At 54.5% G+C, this 24,634-nt stretch overlaps 1 protein-coding gene across 2 annotated transcripts in view; it reads left to right on the top strand.

The window, feature by feature from the left end:
* PLD2 (phospholipase D2) overlaps positions 1-24,634 on the top strand; it is a 476,181-nt gene that overhangs the window by 60,936 nt on the left and 390,611 nt on the right. Inside the window, exon 1 of one of the 2 annotated variants that reach the window (XM_086946232.1) lies at positions 12,561-12,839. The exons of the other annotated variant lie outside the window; for it this stretch is intronic. The gene's annotated coding sequence lies outside the window, so the exon portion shown is untranslated. Of the gene's footprint in view, positions 1-12,560; positions 12,840-24,634 lie in introns of those variants that run through there. 2 annotated transcript variants of the gene reach the window in all.

Raw genomic sequence — 24,634 nt, forward strand, 5'->3', positions numbered from 1 at the left:
AATTTCGCCAGGAACAGAAGACCTGTCCCTCCCTCGAGGGACTCCGCCAACAAGCGCTCGCCCAAAGCGCAGGGGATACCTCCGGAACTCATTGGGTCTACTGGGACAATGATCTGTTGTACAGCGAGCAACGAATCGCCGAGCTGGGGGCCAACCGAGTACTAGTAGTGCCCCTCCGCTTTAGAGACTTCCTGCTAAACCTGGCCCACGATGTCCCCCTGGCAGGGCACCTGGGACAAGATAAAACCTACAGTCGCCTAGTGACCCACTTCTTCTGGCCCAAAATGAGAAACGATGTGCACCAGCATTGCCGATCTTGCCCCACGTGCCAAGCCAGTGGGAAGAGCGGCCGCAAACTAAAGGCCCCCTTGCAACCTTTTCCAGTAGTCACGACCCCATTTGAGAGGGTCGGAATAGACATTGTGGGACCCCTGGACCCGCGTACAAAACAAGGCCATCGCTTCATTCTGGTGCTAGTGGACCACGCCACCCGCTACCCTGAGGCTGTTCCTCTCCGGACCGTGACAGCCCCAGTGGTCGGCCGGGCCCTGATGGGGATCTTCTCCCGTGTGGGGTTTCCCCGAGAAGTCGTCAGCGACAGAGGCACGAACTTTATCTCTAAATACATGAAATCCCTCTGGCAACAGTGTGGGGTCACCTACCGATTCACGACCCCCTATCACCCCCAAGGGAACGGACTTGTTGAGCGGTTCAACCGCACGCTAAAAGGGATGATCGGGGGATTGGAAGAGCCCCTCCGTCGCCAGTGGGATGTGCTGCTGCCGTGCCTCCTCTTCGCCTACCGAGAGGTCCCACAGAAATCCCTAGGCTTCAGCCCATTCGAACTGCTATATGGGCACCCAGTGCGGGGGCCGCTCAGCCTGATCAAAGAAGGCTGGGAGATGCCTCCGGCCAAGAGCCCTCCAGATGTCTTCCGGTACCTCCTCACCCTCCGCAACCAGTCCCGGCGGTTCAGAGACCTAGCAAAAGCCAACCTAGAGGCCAGTCAAGAGGACATGAAAAAATGGTATGACCAGAACGCCTCATCCATTGAATTCGAGCCGGGGCAACAGGTATGGGTAATGTCCCCCACGGAGCCATGCGCTCTCCAAGACAAATGGACGGGACCCTTCAAGATAATCGAGCGCAAGGGTCCTGCCACCTATCTGATCGATATGGAGTCCTCCCGGAACCCACTCCGAGTCCTCCACACCAACAGACTGAAACCCCACTTTGCACGAACAGAACTCAGCCTACTGATGGCCACAGACAATGGGGTTGAAGACGACTCCGAGCCTCTCCCTGACCTCCTGCGGACCCAGGAGCAAGACGGCTCCGTGGATGGGGTTCGACTCTCGGAGACCCTCACCAGAGAACAACGCCAAGAGTGCCAAGCCCTCCTGTCACGGTTCGCCAGTCTGTTCTCCCTCACCCCAGGTGTCACTTCCTGGTGTGTGCACGATGTGGACACCGGAGACAGCCCTCCTATCCGCCACCGGGCCTACCGCGTACCTGATCGGGTACGGGCCTGCATCCAGGCGGAAGTGGCTAAGATGCTCACGCTCGGGGTCATCGAGCCCTCAGACAGTCCATGGGCCAGCCCGGTCGTACTGGTCCCCAAAGCCGCCGCCCCCGGTACCACACCAGAACTCCGGTTCTGCGTCGACTACCGGGGCCTGAATGAAGTCACCAGAACGGACGCACATCCCATCCCCCGGGCAGATGAACTGGTCGACCGAATGGGAGCTGCCCGCTACCTCAGCATCTTCGACCTGACAGCAGGTTATTGGCAGATCGGCCTCACACCCCGAGCACAAGAACGTTCTGCCTTCTCCACCCCCGATGGCCACTACCATTTTACGGTCATGCCCTTCGGCATGAAGAATGCCCCAGCGACTTTCCAACGGCTCGTCAATCAGGTCCTGGCGGGGCTCGAAGGGTTCAGCGCCGCCTACCTAGACGACATCGCTGTGTACAGCCACCATTGGACCGAGCACCTCCACCACCTCCGAGCCGTGCTGCAAGCCCTTCAGCGAGCTGGCCTCACGATCAAGGCCAGCAAGTGTCAAATTGGACAAGGGTCTGTGACCTACCTCGGACACCAGGTGGGAAGCGGCCTAGTGGCCCCTCTACAGCTGAAAATTGCCGCCATCCAGGACTGGCAGCCCCCTATCACCCAAACCGAGGTACGAGCCTTCCTGGGCCTCACGGGCTATTACCGAAGGTTCGTGAAAGACTATGGTACCATAGTGGGGCCTCTCACCGAACTCACGTCAAAGAATCAGCCCAAGAAGGTGAACTGGACCCCAGAGTGTCAAGCGGCATTCGAACAGTTGAAGGCCGCCATGTGTTCCGCTCCTGTGCTCCAGGCCCCAGACTACAGCCGGGAGTTCGTCGTCCAGACGGACGCCTCCGACCAGGGCATTGGGGCGGTCCTGTCTCAAGTGAACACCGAAGGCCTTGATCAACCGGTGGCCTTCATCAGCCGGAGACTCCTACCACGGGAGCAACGCTGGAGCACCATAGAGAGGGAAGCCTTCGCTGTGGTATGGGCCCTCAAGAAGCTCCGGCCCTACCTTTTTGGCACCCACTTTCGGGTGCAGACCGACCACCGACCCCTGCAGTGGCTGATGCATATGCGGGGGGAAAACCCAAAGTTGCTACGCTGGTCCATCTCCTTGCAAGGTATGGACTTCACAGTCGAACACCGGCCTGGGTCAGACCACGCCAACGCGGATGGCCTGTCCCGGTTTTTCCGCCTCGACGAGGAGAGTCCCCAAGAGGATGGGTAACTCTCCCCGCCTTCAGCTGGGGGGGGACGCATGTTGGACAGGCCACATGAAGGGCCGCTCTCCCCCGGCTCAACCAGGCCCGAGCCCGGTCAACCAGGCCCGAGCCCGGTCACGCAAGTACCACACACCACCATTGCACGTCCTCCGTCCCCTCAGGGACCCCTGCCCCCGAGCACGTTAACCTCGTGGATCCGATCCACTGCCGGCCCACGCGCCCAGCCCGGGCCGCCATCTTGGATACTTCACCACGAGGCCGCCTGGCCCCCGATCGACCTCAACCCGGGGCCTAGCCCGGCCTCAGACATTCCGGCACCACCCTCCACCCAGGAGGTGAGCGGGCTACTTGGCAAGTCAATGGGAGAAAGAGGTGCCGATGGCTCTCCCCCGCCAAGTGCCGCTCGCCCATCGCCTCCCCGGGCGCTGGCTCCACCCCCCTGCTGGGTGTCTGGACTCCCTCATCCCGGACCTCCCGACCTCCAAGTGCGAGGGTCCGGACATCAAAGCACACCAGCCCTATAACTGGGGCAGCTCCAGAGCAGGAAGGCAGTTGTATCTTGGAGTCGAGAGACGTAAAGAGGAACTCATCCTGGACGGACTACTGGCGCTGCCATAGCTCTGTCCTGTGCACCATCGTCCTGCCTGTTGGCGCTGCCACAGCCGTCGTAACCTTCATCCTTCATCGTCGTCGGGATCTGCTGGCGTGGCCGCGGACCGTTGTAACCGTCATCTTTCACCGGGACCTGCAGGCTCCGCCGCGGACCGTCGTCCTTCCTTCATCCATCTCGGGACCTGCTTGGCTCCTCCACGGCCCGATCATCTAGAACGCCGAGCTCGAGGATTGAGAGCTATTTTGTACTCATTGGTAACTAAGACTGTCCCGCTACCCCTTTCCTCACCCAAAGACTAGAATCGAGGGGACCCCTGAGTCCAGACCTCCTTGTATCATACCAACGTAACCTAAGAATTGCATATAAAGTCTCGTTAACCTTCCATCTTGTGTGGTGTCCGTCTGTGGGGGGGGAAGTTACTTGTCTGTACAGTCGTTGGAGACGGCTCTCCCTGGAGACCTCTCCCCGTAATCTCGGCCGACCCTCCCGGTCCGTCTAACACTCATGTAGTCGGGTTCTTTCTCGTTCCTGGATCTCGTCTTGCGAGAGACCCGTTCTTCGCTCCTCAGGGGCCGTGGTGTTTTTTTCTACTGCTGCGATGTTTTGGTCGGGGGTTCCGACGGCCCCGGTTTCTGCCCAGGACTCTAGGGCATGCTTGAAATCGTCTTTGGTACTTAGACCGGTGGTAGCGATACCTAGTTCGATGCAGAATTGTTTTAATTCACGATGGCTGTACTCGTCCAATTTCTCCATCTGAAATTTCTCGGTGGATCCGCTTTCTTTGGTTGACATCGTGATTTCGTCGTGGGGTGAGCTACTTTCTGTACGATTATGCGGTGATTCGGATCCCACCGCTGCCACCAATGTTAGACGGACCGGGAGGGTCGGCCGAGGATAAGGGGAGAGGTCTCCGGGGAGAGCCGTCTCCAGCGATCGTACAGACAAGTAACTTCCCCCCCACAGACGTACACCACACAAGGATAAGGTTCAACGATACTTTATAGGCAATTCTTAAGGTACGGTAGAATGGTACAAGGAGGTCTGGACTCAGGGGTCCCCTCGATTCTGGTCTCTGGATTGGGAAAAGGGTAGCGGGACAGTCTTGTTACCAATAGATGGAAATAGCTCTCAATCCTCGAGCTCGGCGTTCTAGATGATCGGGCCGCGGCGGAGCCAGCAGGTCCCGAGATGGACGGAAGAAGCGACGGTCCGCGGCGGAGCCAGCAGGTCCCGATGAAGATGGTGGTTACAAACGGTCCGCGGCCACGCCAGCAGGTCCCGACGACTGTTGGACAGGCCACATGACGGGCCGCTCTCCCCCGGCTCGACCAGGCCCGAGCCCAGTCACGCAAGCACCACACACCACCATTGCACGCCCTGCGTCCCCTCAGGGACCCCTGCCCTCGAACATGATAACCTCGTGGGTCCGATCCACTGCCGGCCCATGCACCCAGCCCGGGCCGCCATCTTGGACACCTCGCCACGAGGCCGCCTGGCCCCCGATCGACCTCAACCCTGGGCCTAGCCCAGCCTCAGACAATCCGGCACCACCCTCCACCCAGGAGGTGAGCGGGCTACTTGGCAAGTCAATGGGAGAAAGAGGTGCCGATGGCTCTCCCCCCGCCCAGTGCCGCTCGCCCATCGCCTCCCCGGGCGCTGGCTCCACCCCCCTGCTGGGTGTCTGGACTCCCTCATCCCGGACCTCCCGACCTCCAAGTGCGAGGGTCCGGACATCAAAGCACGCCAGCCCTATAACTGGGGCAGCTCCAGAGCAGGAAGTCAGTTGTATCTTGGAGTCGAGAGACGTAAGAGGAACTCATCCTGGACGGACTACTGGCGCTGCCGTAGCTCTGTCCTGTGCACCATCGTCCTGCCTGTTGGCGCTGCCACAGCCGTCGTAACCTTCATTCTTCACCGTCGTCCGGATCTGCTGGCGAGGCCGCGGACCGTTGTAACCATCATCTTCATCGGGACCTGCTTGGCTTCTCCACGGCCCGTCGACCATCCTTCATCCATCTCGGGACCTGCTTGGCTCCTCCACGGCCCGATCAGCAACCACGCCGAGCTCGAGGATTGAGAGCTATTTAACTCATTGGTAACTAAGACTGTCCCGCTACCCTTTCTCCTCAACCAGAGATCAGAACCGAGGGGACCCCTGAGTCCAGACCTCCTTGTATCATAACGACGTAACCTAAGAATTGCATATAAAGTCTCGTTAACCTTCAATCTTGTGTGGTGTCCGTCTGTGGGGGGGAAGTTACTTACCTGTACAGTCGTTGGAGACGGCTCTCCCTGGAGACCTCTCCCCGTAATCTCGGCCGACCCTCCCGGTCCGTCTAACATTGGTGGCCAGCGGCGCGATCCGAATCACCGCATAACGTACAGAGAGTAGCTCACCCCACAACGAACAACAAATGTCGACTAAAGAGAGCGGATCAACTGAGAAGTTCCAAATGGAAAAACTAGAGGAATACAGCCATCGTGAACTAAAGCAGTTCTGCATCGAACTAGGTATCGCTACCACCGGACTAAGTACCAAGGACGATTTTAAGCATGCCCTAGAATCTTGGGCAGAGACCGGGGATGTCGAAGCCCCTGAGCAAAGCACCGCGAAAAATACCAACACGGCCCCTGAGGGGCAAAGAACCAGTCTCTCGCAAGACGAGATCCAAGAAAGAGAAAAAGCCCGACTACACGAACTCGAAATGGCCCGACTCAAGATGGACATAGAACTCAAATTGGCCGAGCAAAAAATAAACTTAGAGCACCTTCGCCTCCGAGAAGAAAGAGAGGAGAAACAGAGGCAAAGGGAGCTCGAGGAAAAAAGACTAACGTACGAGCACGAACGGAACCTAGCCGAGATCAACCTGCGCAAACAAAATAAAGAGTTAGGGGTGCCCGACAGACCGTCCACCCCAGGGACCGCGGAGAAAAAAGTGCACATCCCCAAGGATGTGGTCCGAGAATATTTTCGAGAAGACGACATCCAGCAATGGTTTAAGGCCTATGAAATCGCGATGACTGCGCACCGGATCGATAGAGCCGACTGGGGAGCCGGCCTATGGGGCAAATTCCTCAATGAGGGCCGCGATACTCTGTTACAGCTCCCAGACCACCAGATGACCTCCTACGACCATATGAAAGCGGCCCTCCTCACCCGCTATGGCCTCACGCCCGAGATGTACCGTCAGAGGTTCCGAGACTGCACACGCATTCCAGGTACAACTTGGGTGGACTATGTAACGTACTTTAGCCGAGCCTTCGAAGGCTGGATCAGAGGGAACAACGTCACGACCTACGAGCAGCTGTTCAATCTGATGGTATGGGAGCATCTGTCCAACAATTGCTTCATTGAACTACGCCAACACCTCCTCGACAGCAAGTTAACCGATCCCCGGCAGCTCGCAGCCGAAGCTGACCGGTGGGAGATCACCAGAGTGGGCCGGAATGGGTCCTACGAGCAGAACAGGAACAACAATGGTCACTACCGACCCAGAGGAGGAGGAGGGGGCCAAGGACGAGGAAGAGACAATACTCCGGCCGCCCCCGCTACCAGCACCACCCCCCCGGCCAACCGGGGCAGCACCCCGGCGCGACCGGGATACAGAGCCAATGTTACATGTCACCGATGCCAACGAGTCGGCCACTATGCAAACGACCCAAGCTGCCCGCAGTATCAGAGTCCAAGACCCCGCCAGGTGGCCGCCGCGGCACTAGGGGAAGAACAGATCTCCGAGGAACAAGAAACAGGCGAGCAAGAGTATCAAGAGTGGGAGCCAGCCGCCATGACTCTCGCGTGCTTAGGGGGAAGAGACATGGTCCCGCGGGTCCCCCTACCCGCTAACACCCAGAAGTACAGCCAATGGGTGAGCATCAATGGACAACGGGCCGAAGCCCTTCGAGACACCGGGGCCAGTGTGACAGCCGTCCGCTGTCATCTGGTGACCCCAGAACAATATCTACCGAACGTTCTCTGCCCTGTGCGATCAGCCGACAACTCGGAAAGTCTGTGTCGGATGGCCTGCGTCCCCTTTGAGTGGGGAGGGGTCTCCGGCATGTTGAAGGTAACGGTCCGAGACGACGCCCCCGTGGAATGCCTCCTCGGAAATGACCTGGAAAGCTCCCCGTGGGCAGCCGTGGAGCGAAAAGAACACTTGGGGATGTTGGGCGTCCCAGACTGGGCGTGCGTCACCACCCGGTCCATGGCCGCCCGTGCCAACCATCACCCGGAAGAACCCGAATGGCCGGCGCCACCGCCTCCGGTCGCCCCCGCCGAGACCCCCGACCATGGCATCCCCCTCGAACTTGCTCAACCTTCCGACCTCGCTAATCTTGATCAGTGGGCTCAAGAAGGGGGACCCACACAAGAACAATTTCGTCAGGAACAGAAGACCTGTCCCTCCCTTGAGGGACTCCGACAACAAGCGCTCGCCCAAAGCGCCGGGGATACCTCCGGAACTCATTGGGTCTACTGGGACAATGATCTATTGTACAGCGAGCAACGAATCGCCGAGCTGGGGGCCAACCGAGTACTAGTGGTGCCCCTCCGCTTTAGAGACTTCCTGCTAAACCTGGCCCACGATGCCCCCCTGGCAGGGCACCTGGGACAGGATAAAACCTACAGCCGCCTAGTGACCCACTTCTTCTGGCCCAAAATGAGAAACGATGTGCACCAGCATTGCCGATCTTGCCCCACGTGCCAAGCCAGTGGGAAGAGCGGCCGCAAATTAAAGGCTCCCCTGCAACCCTTTCCAGTAGTCACAACCCCATTTGAGAGGGTCGGGATAGACATTGTGGGACCCCTGGACCCGCGTACAAGACAAGGCCATCGCTTCATCCTGGTACTAGTGGACCACGCCACCCGCTACCCTGAGGCTATTCCTCTCCGGACCGTGACAGCCCCAGTGGTCGGCCGGGCCCTGATGGGGATCTTCTCCCGTGTGGGGTTCCCCCGGGAAGTCGTCAGTGACAGAGGCACGAACTTTATTTCTAAATATATGAAGTCCCTCTGGCAACAGTGTGGGGTCACCTACCGCTTCACGACCCCCTATCACCCCCAAGGAAACGGACTTGTTGAGCGGTTCAATCGCACGCTAAAAGGGATGATCGGGGGATTGGAAGAGCCCCTCCGTCGCCAGTGGGACGTGCTGCTGCCGTGCCTCCTCTTCGCCTACCGGGAGGTCCCACAGAAGTCCCTAGGCTTCAGCCCCTTCGAGCTGCTCTATGGGCACCCAGTACGGGGGCCACTCAGCCTGATCAAAGAAGGCTGGGAGATGCCTCCGGCCAAGAGTCCTCCAGATGTCTTCCGGTACCTCCTCACCCTCCGCAACCAGTCCCGGCGGTTCAGAGACCTAGCAAAAGCCAACCTAGAGGCCAGTCAAGAGGACATGAAGAAATGGTATGACCAGAACGCCTCATCCATTGAATTCGAGCCGGGGCAACAGGTCTGGGTAATGTCCCCCACAGAACCGTGCGCTCTCCAAGACAAATGGACGGGACCCTTCAAGGTAATCGAGCGCAAGGGTCCTGCCACCTATCTGATCGATATGGAGTCCGCCCGGAATCCGCTCCGAGTCCTCCACACCAACAGACTGAAACCCCACTTTGCACGAACAGAACTCAGCCTCTTGATGGCCACAGACAATGGGGTTGAAGACGACTCCGAGCCTCTCCCTGACCTCTTGCGGACCCAGGAGCAAGACGGCTCCGTGGATGGGGTCCGACTCTCGGAGACCCTCACCAGAGAACAACGGCAAGAGTGCCAAGCCCTCCTATCACGGTTCGCCAGTCTGTTCTCCCTCACCCCGGGTGTCACTTCCTGGTGTGTGCACGATGTGGACACCGGAGACAGCCCTCCTATCCGCCACCGGGCCTACCGCGTACCTGATCGGGTACGGGCCTGCATCCAGGCGGAAGTAGCTAAGATGCTCACGCTCGGGGTCATCGAGCCCTCAGACAGTCCATGGGCCAGCCCGGTCGTACTGGTCCCCAAAGCAGCCGCCCCCGGGACCACACCAGAACTCCGGTTCTGTGTCGACTACCGGGGCCTGAATGAAGTCACCAGAACGGACGCACACCCCATCCCCCGGGCAGATGAACTGGTCGACCGAATGGGCGCTGCCCGCTACCTCAGCATCTTCGACCTGACGGCAGGTTATTGGCAGATCGGCCTCACACCCCGAGCACAAGAACGCTCTGCCTTCTCCACCCCCGATGGCCACTATCACTTTACGGTCATGCCCTTCGGCATGAAGAATGCCCCAGCGACGTTCCAACGGCTCGTCAATCAGGTCCTGGCGGGGCTCGAAGAGTTCAGCGCCGCCTACCTGGACGACATCGCTGTGTACAGCCACCATTGGACCGAGCACCTCCACCACCTCCAAGCAGTGCTGCAAGCCCTTCAGCGAGCTGGCCTCACGATCAAGGCCAGCAAATGCCAAATTGGACAAGGGTCGGTGACCTACCTCGGACACCAGGTGGGAAGCGGCCTAGTGGCCCCCCTACAGCTGAAAATTGCCGCCATCCAGAACTGGCAACCCCCTATCACTCAAACTGAGGTGCGAGCCTTCCTGGGCCTCACGGGCTACTACCGAAGGTTCGTGAAAGACTATGGTACCATCGTGGGGCCTCTCACCGAACTCACGTCAAAAAATCAGCCCAAGAAGGTGAACTGGACCCCAGAGTGTCAAGCGGCGTTCGAACAGTTAAAGGCCGCCATGTGTTCCGCTCCTGTGCTCCAGGCCCCAGACTACAGCCGGGAGTTCGTCGTCCAGACGGACGCCTCCGACCAGGGCATTGGGGCGGTCCTGTCCCAAGTGAACACCGAAGGCCTCGATCAACCGGTGGCCTTCATCAGCCGGAGACTCCTACCCCGGGAACAACGCTGGAGCACCATAGAGAGGGAAGCCTTCGCTGTGGTATGGGCCCTCAAGAAGCTCCGGCCCTACCTTTTTGGCACCCACTTTCGGGTGCAGACTGACCACCGACCCCTGCAGTGGTTGATGCATATGCGGGGGGAAAACCCAAAATTGCTACGCTGGTCCATCTCCTTACAAGGTATGGACTTCACAGTCGAACACCGGCCTGGGTCCGACCACGCCAACGCCGATGGCCTGTCCCGGTTTTTCCGCCTCGACGAAGAGAGTCCCCAAGAGGATGGGTAACTCTCCCCGCCTTCAGCTGGGGGGGACGCATGTTGGACAGGCCACATGACGGGCCGCTCTCCCCCGGCTCGACCAGGCCCGAGCCCAGTCACGCAAGCACCACACACCACCATTGCACGCCCTGCGTCCCCTCAGGGACCCCTGCCCTCGAACATGATAACCTCGTGGGTCCGATCCACTGCCGGCCCATGCACCCAGCCCGGGCCGCCATCTTGGACACCTCGCCACGAGGCCGCCTGGCCCCCGATCGACCTCAACCCTGGGCCTAGCCCAGCCTCAGACAATCCGGCACCACCCTCCACCCAGGAGGTGAGCGGGCTACTTGGCAAGTCAATGGGAGAAAGAGGTGCCGATGGCTCTCCCCCCGCCCAGTGCCGCTCGCCCATCGCCTCCCCGGGCGCTGGCTCCACCCCCCTGCTGGGTGTCTGGACTCCCTCATCCCGGACCTCCCGACCTCCAAGTGCGAGGGTCCGGACATCAAAGCACGCCAGCCCTATAACTGGGGCAGCTCCAGAGCAGGAAGTCAGTTGTATCTTGGAGTCGAGAGACGTAAGAGGAACTCATCCTGGACGGACTACTGGCGCTGCCGTAGCTCTGTCCTGTGCACCATCGTCCTGCCTGTTGGCGCTGCCACAGCCGTCGTAACCTTCATTCTTCACCGTCGTCCGGATCTGCTGGCGAGGCCGCGGACCGTTGTAACCATCATCTTCATCGGGACCTGCTTGGCTTCTCCACGGCCCGTCGACCATCCTTCATCCATCTCGGGACCTGCTTGGCTCCTCCACGGCCCGATCAGCAACCACGCCGAGCTCGAGGATTGAGAGCTATTTAACTCATTGGTAACTAAGACTGTCCCGCTACCCTTTCTCCTCAACCAGAGATCAGAACCGAGGGGACCCCTGAGTCCAGACCTCCTTGTATCATAACGACGTAACCTAAGAATTGCATATAAAGTCTCGTTAACCTTCAATCTTGTGTGGTGTCCGTCTGTGGGGGGGAAGTTACTTACCTGTACAGTCGTTGGAGACGGCTCTCCCTGGAGACCTCTCCCCGTAATCTCGGCCGACCCTCCCGGTCCGTCTAACAACGACGATGAAGGATTACGAAGGTTGCGGCAGCGCCAGCAGGCAGGACGATGATGCGCAAGGCAGAGCTACGGCAGCGCCAGTAGTCCGTCAAGGATGAGTTCTTCTCTGCGTCTCTCGACTCCAGGATACAACTGCCTTCCTGCTCTGGAGCTGCCCCAGTTATAGGGCTGGTGCCCTTTGATGTCCGGACCCTCGCACTTGGTCGGGAGGTCCGGGATGAGGGAGTCCAGACACCCAGCAGTGGGGTGGAGCCAGCGCCCGGGGAGGCTGTGGGCGAGCGGCACCTGGCGGGGGAGAACCATCGACACCTCTTTCTCCCATTGACCTGCCAAGTAGCCCGCTCACCTCCTGGGTGGATGGTGGTGCCGGGATGTCTGAGGCCTGGCCAGGCCCAGGGTTGAGGTCGATCGGGGGCCAGGCGGCCTCGTGGCGGAGTGTCCAAGATGGCGCCCAGGCTGGGCGCGCGGGCCAGTAGTGGATCGGGCCCACGAGGTCGATATGTTCAGAGGCAAGGGTCCCGGAAGGGACGGAAAACGTGCAGTGGTGGTGTGTGGCACTTGCGTGACTGGGCTCGGGCCTGGTCGGGCCGAGGGGGAAGCGGCCCTTCATGTGGCCTGTCCAACAATTAATACTTGCTGAATGTGTGTCTGTTAGTGGGCTTGATATATTCATGATCTATTTGTTTTATATATTTTAGCCTTTTTACCTTTTTCATCACAATTCAGATAGTACTTGTCTGATTTTTATGTATCGCTTAATTTGAAACTGTATTTCTTTTATCTAAATACAATATAATATTTGAACACATTAAACCTGTGCCCGCGCGCCCACTGCCTCCAGGTCACTCCTGTCCACCCTGCTGTCCATCCCCCTTGCCAAGGATACGAATGCAAGCCTTCCCAAGACTCGCTTCCGGGTTGTGCTCCCTCGCTGGTCCGCACCCTCGACCTGCCCCGTGTGTCGGGAGGGCACTGCCCCCTCTGGCAGGCCTGGGGTCTGCAGGCTGCTCTCACGTGAGGCAGGACAGATGGACACCGGTGCTCGGGACCGGGGACTCATCTGAAGAAGGCGCCTCTCTGGCCTCCTCGGGGCTTCTATCCGCATCCTCTCAGTGTGCACAGACCCCCCCTCCCGTGGCTGCACTACAGACCGCTCCCGAACCCCCCCACCCCCAGCTTCAGCCTGAAGGTGAGTACCTTGTTTTGGAGGGGGCGGGGGGCGGGGCTTGCTGTTAAAGCATGGGAGGGGGCAGCAAGATGACCGGGGCCCTAAAACAAGGGCGTCGTAACGCCCATATCCACTTATATGGTTTGACAAAGTTACTTTTGGGGTGCGCTGCGCCCCTGTGGTCCCAGGGCTCCGGTGCCACTGCACCCGCTGTACTATTGCTGGCTATGCCGCTGCCAGTGCTTGTTCTCTGCAGACCCTGGGGCCCGCTCCGTATGGCCTCTGTGCTCTCCATGGCAGTTCTTTCTGGCTCAGAAACACTGTCCCCGTGTCCACGCCTTTCACCCCCCCCCCCCCCCCCCCCAACCCCGGTGCAGGGAGCGCCTGGAGGCGGCGCAAGAACCCAGGACCGGTTATTCACGTTTCTGTGGATTCACCTCACGCCAGAGACACACTCTCTGGTTTCATTAACCGGAAACACAATGGCTGTTTTGTGTTACTTCGAACTTGTATTTCTTCCACGTTAGCACAGGTTGCACCCCACATCTGCCCCCTTCCCCCCATTCCCCACCACGGCGGGTGACGCATCAGTCGGCAGCAGGGAGCCGTCACTCCACACCCCTGCCGCCACCACAGTGATCACATTCTGTGCACGTCACGAGGCGTGTTCATATAGCGCCTCACCGTTTCCAGCTGCCCTGCGGCGCTTTCGGAGTTTGTGGGTGTAGAGCGGGGCCGGGCACAGAGGTGGGGGCTGCGTTGGGGTCAGATCTTGTGCCACACCGGCTTCCACACGACAATAACTTGCTTCTTATACAGGACTTCACGACTCCCTTTCGTTTCTAGGCGCTGTAAATAGCCGGGATTAGTGGTGTGTTCCAGACTCTTGTCTGGGATCTTTGTGTCCTTAATCATTAATTGAAAATAGAAAATCCACGCGGAATGGGAAGATATTTTTGTACACGTCATCCAGGACATTTAAAGCTAAACCCACCTGGGTCCCCAAGGGAGTCCCTCAGGGCTCCTGTCTCAGCCCGGCTCTTTTTAATATTTATTTTGCTCCATTGGCTGCTTTGCTTAGAGAGATCGGGTTCATTCCAGCCTCCTATGCAGATGATACGCAGCTGCTCCTGGCCTATGATAATAATGCTCCCAATATTCGTGATTTTTTTTCTGAAGGTTGCTTAAAATCAAGGCATGGATGGATCGAAATTTCCTCCAGCTTAATACAACCAAAACGGAAATCATGCTGTTTACGGAGGCAATTACCAGCTGGTCCCCGAGCTGGAGGCCGGAAGCGGCTCCAACCCCCAAATCAGTTGTAAAAAACCTAGGGGTTCTTGTTGATAACAAGCTAAGCATGGAGGAGCTCATAGCATCTACAAGACCATCTTGTTTCCACGCCCTCAGCCTCCTACAGAGAGTCTTTCACTTCCTACCCCTCGCTACCCGTAGGACCGTGATACTCAAGCTCAAGACCTGGCTGTTTGAGCAGTAGCGGACCCCCCCCCCCCCTTCCCCTAGCGCCTTGAGACACTCCGGGTGAGTAGCCCGCTTTATAAATGCTTTGATTGATTGATTGATTGATACATGCTCTGGTGTTAAGTCGGCTGGATTTCAGCAATGCACTTCATATTTCGGCCACAGACTCTGCCCTGCGTTCTTTGCAAGTGATCCAGAACACAGCAGCCCGACTGGTCACCGATGCCCCTCGCCGCAACCCTTCCTTGCCTCTCCTTCACAAATTACATTGGCTTCCGGTCCGTAAACGAATTCATTTTAAAATATGCTGTCTAGTCTTTAAGAGTCTGCACCGACTTGGCCCGTCATATCGATCAAACAAACCGACAGTCTACACGCCTCGACGCAAGCTTCGTTCGGAAGGCAAAGGCCTCCTAATTATCCCCCGTTTCAAGAAAACAAAATGGGGAGGTAGAGCCTTCTCTCATCTTGACCCAAGCTATGGAATCCGCTCCCGGAGACGCTGCGACTAACTCCTAATTATGTTCGCTTCAGGAAGCAGTTGAAAGCATTTCTGTTCTGAGTCAATTGACATTACCTTATCAGTCTTCAGCGCGGAGATACCCCACGTGGGGCGATTCATGCGCTTTATAAATGAGCTAATAATAATATGTGCGTCTTGTGATGTTTCTGTGTACAATATTCTGGTAAACTTCTGCTTCTGTACAGCGCCTACTACCAAGTGTCTGGTTGTATAGTGCCTTCAGAATCTGGGCGCTTCTGCGGGTCTGTGGTCCTAGTTCACTGGAGGGAGAGTTGTCTGTTTGTTTTTATATTATTGTCCCCCCCCCCCCCCCCCCCCCCCCCCCCCGCAGGGGCCTGCATTACGCCAGTGCCATGAACACAGGGCACATTTTGCCGGGCCCCTGTGCCAGTAAAATTACATGCATTGTGTGGTTTTTAGGTCTCGGCTAAGCGAGCGAAGCTCGCTCTCGCCAGAGATCTATTGTTAGCGGCTCAGCTTCCGAGGAGGACAGTCCTGGCCGCGCGCAAGGCGATTTGCGCCGGCCACGCGCGCGCGAACGCGCTGTCCTCCTCGGAAGCTGAGACGCTAGCTATACCTCCCGCTGCTTGCGCATGCGCCGTCCCCAATGGCAGGTTTCGGGCTTACGCATGCGCCTTGCCCCTTACTGCAGGACCGGCCGCGGCAGACTTGGCTCTTGACAAATATTAAAGGGCTAACGACATAAGTAGTTTGTTACCGAAGCCTGGCAGCATTCTTGTCAGGATTCAGGCTCATCACTATTGGATGCCCAACACACGTTGCAAAAGCCTGCAGACCACATACACATGTTTTCAACTCAATCCAGCTGCTGGCACAGGGGCAGCTGTGGAACTGGTATTAAGGAACGCCCGGTTGGTTTTAGACACGGCTGTTCTTAATGTATAAATGGCATGTGAGGTCGATTCGGGTGCTCTCTTACCTTGTGAGAGGGCTGCAGCCGCGGCCAGCAGCGCCAGGATCGCCAGGCAGCTGTTCATGGTGACTTGCTGAGGACAGATGTGTGATGCACGCGGCGTGGATGGTGCAGAGCACAAGGGGCTTGGAAATCTGCCCCTCAGTACATGCTTTTCTTAAATTTGAAAGGGGGCAGAAGTTCCAGCACCTTTTCGCACTGCTGTAAAACGTTTGATGGGAGAGTACCGTGTAGTATAGTGCGTAATGGGTAACTCAGTATCATAGTACATGAACTGTATTAATGGTAACGATCTCGAATTGTAGAATCTTATGATGTAGCAAGTATTCCCTTTGTGTCATTTGACTGCTTGTACCTTGTTCGTGTTGGGTGTCCTTTCATGCGGGGGTTGGAATAAAGGACCTACAAACTTGACACTGGTCTCGAGTCGTCAATAAGATACTACGTACCGCCACTTCTAATTGGTAAACAGGCACCCAGACAGCACCGGCTTTTGGCATGGGCGATCTGGGCTCAGGCCCAGGGCGCCAATCTTCAGAGCGGTGGACGGAGCTGTATGTATTCAGGTTATGCAAACAGCAGCAAACCTTTCTCCAACCTCGGTGCCTCTCCGCTCTCGTTTCTTTCCGTAGAGGATATTTTTAACAGCCCATTAGCCCCCTTCCTTGCCCCCTTCACCCTCTTACCCTTGCTGACATACACCACCACCACCCTACTCGCCGCAGCGTGACGCAATGTAAACTATGGGTGACTTGGGTGAGGTCCGAAGATATCTGTGTTTAGGGCCGTTCACTGGGCTGACAGAGACAGACCTGTGAACACAAAAGCCCAACCCCAACCCCTTTGCTGCCTCATTCTATTCCCTACCACACTACCGTCAGCAAGGTCGCCAATTTTCACTCCGGCCAGGGCACTATCGTAGCAAAGGGTGGCTCTGCACACAGTGGCAGTTAGGACCTGCACTCGTGTATGGTAACTAGAGCTGAAGAAAAGCGCTCGAATGTGGCCTTTTTACCAGATTTGTATAGCGCGAACTCAACCCAAAGGTATTGGAGCGCTTTACACGAGCACCCGGCCCCTTACGTTACATATTCACGCACAGGCAGGGCTTTAAGTGGGCCGGGTCTCACCTGGTCTGAGCACCGGTATTTTTTTAAGGGGGCCTTGAAACGGGTCTCTATCGGGCTCTGTTTTGTGCCCTGACACAGGCAGTCCGTTTTTTTTACCAGACTGCAGTGACAGCAGGCACGTCGATGTGCGCGAGGTGAGAGTTGTAGAGGAAGGGAAATCTTTTAAAGAGAGTCATTTTCTCTCTGGATTTCCCTTCTCTGTTTGAAACTCAGGAGCAGCAACATCGTCGTGGTGTCACCAGGTCTTTAAGTGGAAGTTTTTTAAAAATATTATATACAAGCCATAGTTGCTGCTTATTTAGGTTATGCAACTAATAACCATTGTCAAAGCCAATAGTCTTGACTTGTAGGTATGATGTTACTTGTTGTATCATATACCTGGAGCAATGACAGGAACAGCAAAATCCAAGTCGGGCAGCACACTGTGCTAAACTCAGTTTTTTTTTTGTTGACATGTTTTGTTTTTAAACCACGCCCCTTGGACTTTGCAGGGGGTCCGCTCAAGTTTCGTCATGCCACTGCTTTATGGGGGACTCTCTTGGCTAAAAGACTCTCTTGGCTAAAAGAAATTGGCTAAAAGAAAGGCTAAAACAGAGGATTCATTTTGGGGCCGGTGGGTGGCCCACTGAAATATAGAACCACTCATGAGTAGAATGTGGGGGTTCCTTTTTTAGACAACATTCCATGTGAATATTTTGGGGATTTATGGGTGCAAAGGACTGCGATGGGGTTAAGGACTTTTAATTTGCGTTTAATCTTCAAGAAAGTTTTAGCATATTTGTTGATAGGTGGCTCTTCTCAAAAGGAGCAATACATTTAAATAATACATTTAAGGGAAGACTGCATTGCACATGCAATTACTAACCTTACATAGTGCCAACCAAAACATCTGCTTTGTCAACGTGATAACATAAAAGGAGCGAGCATCCGTGAGAGTGCTCAGTCACAACCAATTTCTATACATAACTTCTGTCAGTACAGATGCATCTGCCGGAAGCAGCTACCTAAAAGCCTTCACACCCTGCTCGTGGGCAGCCCGGTGACAGAGCCTGGATGGCAAACTAGTAATGGATGCCTTATCAAGAGGCGAGCCCCCGCTCACGACTAGGGGATGCAATCGCAGACTGTTCCAACTAAAACAAGAGTTGCAACAGGTAAACCAACTTTAATCTTATATTTTCCCCACAGCTTACTGACGAGTGCTGTAGAAAAACAAGCATTTACAATGCAATGGTCTCGGCATTGTTAAAGTTAGAGCTATTGGCATTGCTCATGACATTATTTTTATTTATGTTTTTGTTTTTAAAACATAAATAAATGACATTGTCATTTACAATGCTAATAGCTCTAACTTTTGCAATGCCGAGACCGTTGCATTGTAAATGCTTGTTCTGTTTCTTTCTGCTTGGGCTGGGGGGGGGGGTGGTGTTTAAATGTTTCTTACTCCATGCCATTGCACGAGTTCTGACAGGCGTAAGGAATGATGCCCCCCCCCTTCCGAAACAAGAAACCATAACAACCCCCACACACACACCCACCCCCTGCCGGGGCCTCAGTTATACCCCTCATTTATTTGTCTTGTTAAGCACCCGAATCACCCTTGAAGGGGTATCTTCGCGCTACAGGAGTGATAAAGTCACGGGGGAGTGGGGGTATGGGGGGGGGGGGTTGTTCAGAAGAGTTCGGTTGTAAGAAACCTGCGTAAATGCAAATAGTTGGTGCATTCCCGGAGGTGTAAGGGAAGTTGATTCCAGTCAGAGGGGGCCAGATGATAGGCCTTCCCACCTGTACGAGATTTCTTTGCACGAGGAACCGTGAGGAGCGATTTAGAGCCAGACCGGAGGGTTCTGGAAGGCTGGTATCGTACGAGTCTGTCTGCGAGATAGCTGGGGGTGTTGCCGTGTAGCGCCTTGTGCTCCATGCAGCAGATCTTAAAACGGATCCGCTTGCGGATGGGCAGCCAGTGTAGACCCAGGAGTAGCGGCGAGGAGGCTGTCCTGGCAGGAGCATTGGAAACTAGACGGGCCTCGGTGTTTTGGACCACCTGGAATCTGTTAAGAGAGGATTCGTTGGCTGAGATCAGGAGGGCTCTCATAGGGAGGAAAGGGAGAACCTTCATCAAAAGACTTCATGTGTGGAATCAGGAACTCACAGTGGTTGCAACTTTCTCTTTCATTGTGCGTTTCGGGTCTAGGTGTACTTCTAAGTTTTTCACGACTGCTTTCGGGACCGTTGCAGGACCCAGGTTGGTGGGCCGCCACTCTGGAGACCAGAGTAGGGGCGCATCTCCAAAAGCATAATTTCGGTTTACTAGCATTTAGCTGAAGGAAGTTATTCCTCATCCAATCCCAGATGGCGTCAGACCTTCAGAGAGAGCTGACCGGGTATTGGTGGAGTTTTTGTCAAATGCCATTGGGAGCTGGGTGTCATCAGCGTAGGAAATCTGGGTGAAGCCCAGTTCCCGGAGTAGGTATGCGAGTGGAGCCTCATACATGTTAAACTGCGTGGGACGAAGGTGGGATCCCTGGGGCTCACCTTTAATCCACTCTGATGTTGGGGAGCGGAAGGTGCCGAGATTGACAGTTCGGGTACGTTGGGTTAGGAAGTTTGACAACCACTGAAAGGCAAGACTATGGATTCCAACGCTTCCTAATCTAGTTAGTAGGACGGAATGGGACATCGTGTCAAGCGCTACTGACAGATCCCGCAGCACCTGTAGTGCGGCCTGTCCATTGTCCAGGGAGGGCCTGAGGTTCTCTGCGACTGCAATAAGTGCTGACTCCGTACTAAATCCAGGACGAAACCCGGACTGCGAGGGTCAAGAACTCCTGTTACTTCCAGGAAGGCTGAGAGGTATTTATTAACAAGTTTCTTCAAAAGTTTGCTCAGATAGGGTAGCAGGGAGCTAGGGCGATAGTTTAACTAGTCTTTCGGAGGAGCATTAGGCTTCTTTCAGATAGGGATTATTTGGGCATCCCTCCATTCGGAAGGTAATTTGCCCTTGTTCAGGGAGGAGCAGAGAATGGGGCAGATCGTGGGTTATGATGTAGCGGGGATACTTTAGCAGGTAAGATATCCTGAGGGGAGCCTGATTTTACTGTTTTCATTAGGGACTCCACCGTGTCAGTTGTACGTGGGGGGAAGCAGTCCAAGGGATGTGCAGTGTGGGGTAGAGGGCGGTGGTGTCTTTCTGAGGGTCCTTATCTTTGGTGATACTGTTGTAAATGCTCTCAATCTTCTGAGTAAACTGGGTAGCCAGCTTGTCACAAAGGTCTTGGGTTGGAGTTACTACATTATGTCAGGTTTTAGGTTTTGTGAATCAGTTAAAAATGTGGTAGAGTTCTTTGGAAGAGTTTCCTGCCTGGTTAAGTTGTGACTCCATGTGAATTATGTGCGCCTTCTTTAGATTTTCATGGTATAGGGCCAGAAGGCTCTTGTAGGCTTCTTTCCCATTTGTATCATGGGAAAGACGCCAACGTCTTTCTAGCTTTTTGCATTGGATTTTTTCGTTCCGTAGATCGGGAGAACCATGACGCCTGTGTTCTGCCGGGCTTGGTAGGGTAGGGTAGGGTTTTAGTGGGACCAGTTGGTCTAATGTTATGTTAACTAAATTGTTATAGTTGGCCAAGTCCTCCTCGATAGTAGTTAGTGTTAAGTTAATATTGGTGGGGCATTCGTGAAGTGGTCGGGCGTGATTTTATGCAATTGTCTTTGCAAGCTGTGGGAGGATATAGTGGGGGTAGAGTAGTAGTAGTATAGCTTTATTTCGATACGGTACATATCATAAAAGCAGTACAAAACATATATAAAATCATTACAAAGATGCATAATAAAAAATACCGTAGGGAATCGTGATAAAAACAGTGAGACACAAGTTACACATTTAAGAAATCCTTGCAGATATTTACAATAGTATGTAGAGCAGGTTACAAAATAACACATTACTGGATCAATAGCTTTCTTGCAGTTCTTATACGCCATGCCCAGCCAAGAAATGTTGCCATGCAGCATGCAAAGAATGGGCGGGCATCAGAGCGCAGTATACGTAGGGCTTCTAGATGGGATCTTGTTCCTAGACTCCTACACAAGGGCTTTAGCCATTTCAATCTAGGAGCTGCATGGACACTGCACTCAAACAAGAGGTGGGCGACAGACTCAACCCTTGAATCACAAAACGGGCAAAACGGGACCGTTTGGAAAGGAGGTTTCCAAGAGGAAGTTAACAATCCTAGGGGGAGAACACCCACCCTGAATTTGAAGTATAGTGATCTGTCTCCGGAGTTGTGAATTAAGTCCAGATAAGGTTCCCTGAGGGGGAGCTCCTTGACTAGTAAGAACTGAGCAACAGATTTGCAATGGTTGGAGTTACGCTTTCTGTTGTTTTTTACCCATAACCAGTAAACGTTCTTTAGGAACTGCTTGGGCGGTGCTGTTTTGTTAACCCAGGCATCTCCTAATCCTAGCTCATAGAGTAATCGTTTTACCTCCCTGAACCAGGGTACCTTATTGCAACCTGGGAGGGACAACAAATCTTTCAAGGCGTCAGCGTAACTACACAATTCTGGGACATTCCATATCCGGGACCAAAGTAGCAGGGGGCGTAATTTTGCTTGCTCACAAATTGGGCGAGTACCTGCATCCAGCAAGAGAGGGATTGTAGGAGTACTGTGGGGTAGCCTCATCAGATCTTTGTGGAAGTTGTTTTCAAGATGGGCCAAGGTATCGACTCTCTGCGTGCCCCACAGTTCTGCGCCATATAGAGCTGCGCTTACAACCCTTGCTCTGTAGATATCTAGCACTGCCCCAATTGGTTTCAAGGAAGAGGCTCGTTGTTCCTTGAGCAAGGCTCCTGTGACCCTTTTATGAGTCAGAAACACCTTTTGGTGGTGTGCCTTCCAACTCATTGAGTCACACAAACGTATTCCCAGGTAATCAAATTCTTTGACTCTCTCCAGAGGGATGGAGTCTAAAACGGGTGGGGCGACGGATTTCTTGGGGGGGTTAAGGACAAGGAATTTGGTCTTGCTTATATTTATAGCTAAACCCTTGGTGTCACAAAAGGATTTAAAGCTAGAAAGCAATTTCTGAATGCCCGCTGGGGATTTCGAGATCAGGAGGGTGTCATCCGCAAACAGGAGGGTTGGGACTTTTCTCCCCGCCAGAGTAGGTGCATCCGCAGGGTGTTGCAGCAGATGCTCCACCACTCCGTTGACATAGAGAGAAAACAGAGTGGGGGCAAGCACACACCCCTGGCGGACGCCCCTGTCTACTGGGATGCGAGATGTTTTTTCTCCCTGGACACCCCACCTGATCTGGGCGAAATTGTCTTCATGGAATTTTTTAAGCAGGAACAACAGGTAGGTGGGTAACCCTAATCCATCGAGGACATTCCATAGTAATGCCCGCGGGACCAGGTAGAGGTAGAGGTGGTAGAGGTGACCCTTACGTCTTTTATATGAAAACGAAATAGAGAGTGGCCGGACCCTGTGAGTGGGCAGGGGGCCTCAGAGCAGATATTTGGGGACGTAGTCAGGATGAGGTCTAAGGTATGTCCTGCCAGATGAGTAGGGCCAGTATTAATCTGCTCCAGTCTCAGAGTGGCTAAATCCGTCAGGAGCATTGTAACGTCCGCATTAGAGGAGCCTTCACTATGGATATTAAAATCTCCTAGTAGTAAAAAATGTTTGGTGGAGATAATATGAGGGGCAATAAGCTCCATCAGCTGTAGCGAGAAGTTCAGGAGGGGGCCGGGCGGGCGATAAACATGTGCGCCTTTCCCACAGTGGTGGGATTGGGAGTCGATTCTGAATATCAGGATTTCTAGTTTATCGTCACTGCTATGTTCTGTAGTGACCTCGATAGCGTCCTTGTCTGCTAGAGCTATGCCTCCACCCATCTTAGATTGCCGGTCACATTTTTTAATTCGGTAGCCGTCAGGGATTGCCACCGTGATGGAAGGGGTGGAGCTAGGTTTTAGCCAAGTTGCCGTTAGGAAGCCGATATCCGTAAGTCCTGATGAAAGCAGGTCCCAGATTTCGATGACCTGTTTGGGTAGAGATCTGACATTCGCCAGGAAGCAATGCCAGTCGCGGCTTGGATTGCAGGAGGGACGGTTTATGGGGAGAAGAGGAGTATTGGAAACCATATGAGGACATTCCTTGCCAGTGGTGGCAATCGGGGGATTACCTGTGGCAGTTCTAGACTCTTGGATTGGCAGGTGCTGCTTGCAAAAGCTCCTTCCAGCACCCGAGGAGCCTTGGCCGTGCACCTGGGAGTGCTTACCCTCTTTGTGCCGTAAGCTCCATGCTTGTATACGTGTGTTTGGGACTTTGTCTGCACCCTGTGTTAAAAGGAGCAGGGGTCCTGGCGACGGCTAGGCGCAGACGGGTGCAGACGGGCGCAGACGGGTGCAGACGGGCTTGCCTTTGGTGCCCCCGGTGCGTGCAGGGCAAAGCATGGGTTTAAATAGAGCCAGGGATCTGCTCGACTGCTGACCCCGGGCTCCCTCCCTGCCTGGAAGTGGAGAAGGTGAAGAGCACACCACCGCAACTCCCTCCACGCAATCGGGTAAAACCTGTGGTGGACCGGGGAGGAGAGGCAGAATTCAACCGGTATGTCCTGTGTTGGTGATGTCGGCTGTATGTTTCCCTTCTCCAGTCGGTCCTGTGTGAGTTGTCTGTCTGTTGCTGCTGGAACTGCTTAAGTTGTAAATCAATAAGGGCCGGGCCCTCGTTAGGAGACCACCACAGCTTGCACCGACCCCTGCCAGCACTGCCCATCACAGTACCTACACAACTACAAACCCTTACCACCCTACAAGTGTGACAATTCAGGCCATTCCAGGCCTCCTAAAGCTATAAGAATGACTTGGTAGAAGTTGCTTTAAAATGTATATTTAAATAATCAACTGTTGTCTTGCTCATCTTTAAATTACACAATCAGCGCCACCATGTGGCAGACTGTCATAAGTGACGGTGTTGATAATGAAGTGCCTCCGGCTCAAATTAAGCACTGGCTGCTGGGTGTCTGTCTTTTCTTTCTTCAGTGGCACTCTCCCTTAGAACAGGTGTTGTTCATGTCAGCTGCATGTTTTCATCCTCCAGTCTGCCCTGTGTGTGTTGTCTGTCTGTCTGTTGCTGCTGGGCGTCTGTCTGAATTTCCTTTCCTTGATGGCACTCTGTGTTATTTGGTGTGGTGTTGACATCAGCTGCATGTTTTCCTCCTCAAGGCAGCCCAGGGTCAAGTATTGCAATCTGACTTCCTGAAGTCCGGGGCTCTTGGCTCGTTTGATATAGTTGCACCACATGTGTGATGTTAGGAATTGTTAAGTAGATGAAATTCAATGTTTACGTCAAACAAGCTGACAGCTGCCAATCTGCCAACAATCCTTTACTGCTTTGGCTAAAAAGTCCTAAAACACTTGAAACAAGCGGCACACACCGTGCCTTGCATAAAACACACCATAGAATAGAAGAAGGGCCACTGCAATTATGCGGCAGGGTTGGTTAAATTGTGTAGCAAGAAAAGGCGAATTATGCGGCATGACATGGCACATTTTGTGACATTACTTGATTATTTTTTCATTAGGTTTTGCCTGCTAAGCGCTTGCTCTGAGCTTTAGAAATCTATTGTTTTTTATGTAAACTTAAAAGGGACTTACAATCCCGCCTCCTCTCTTTCCAGGCTTCTCATGGGTTCCTGTGTATGCCACCTACCTTTCCTCCATTTCTATTGGCTCCAGCATATT

The sequence above is a fragment of the Lissotriton vulgaris genome, chromosome 12 (assembly GCF_964263255.1).
Source record: "Lissotriton vulgaris chromosome 12, aLisVul1.2, whole genome shotgun sequence".
NCBI classification, from domain to species: Eukaryota; Metazoa; Chordata; class Amphibia; order Caudata; family Salamandridae; genus Lissotriton; species Lissotriton vulgaris.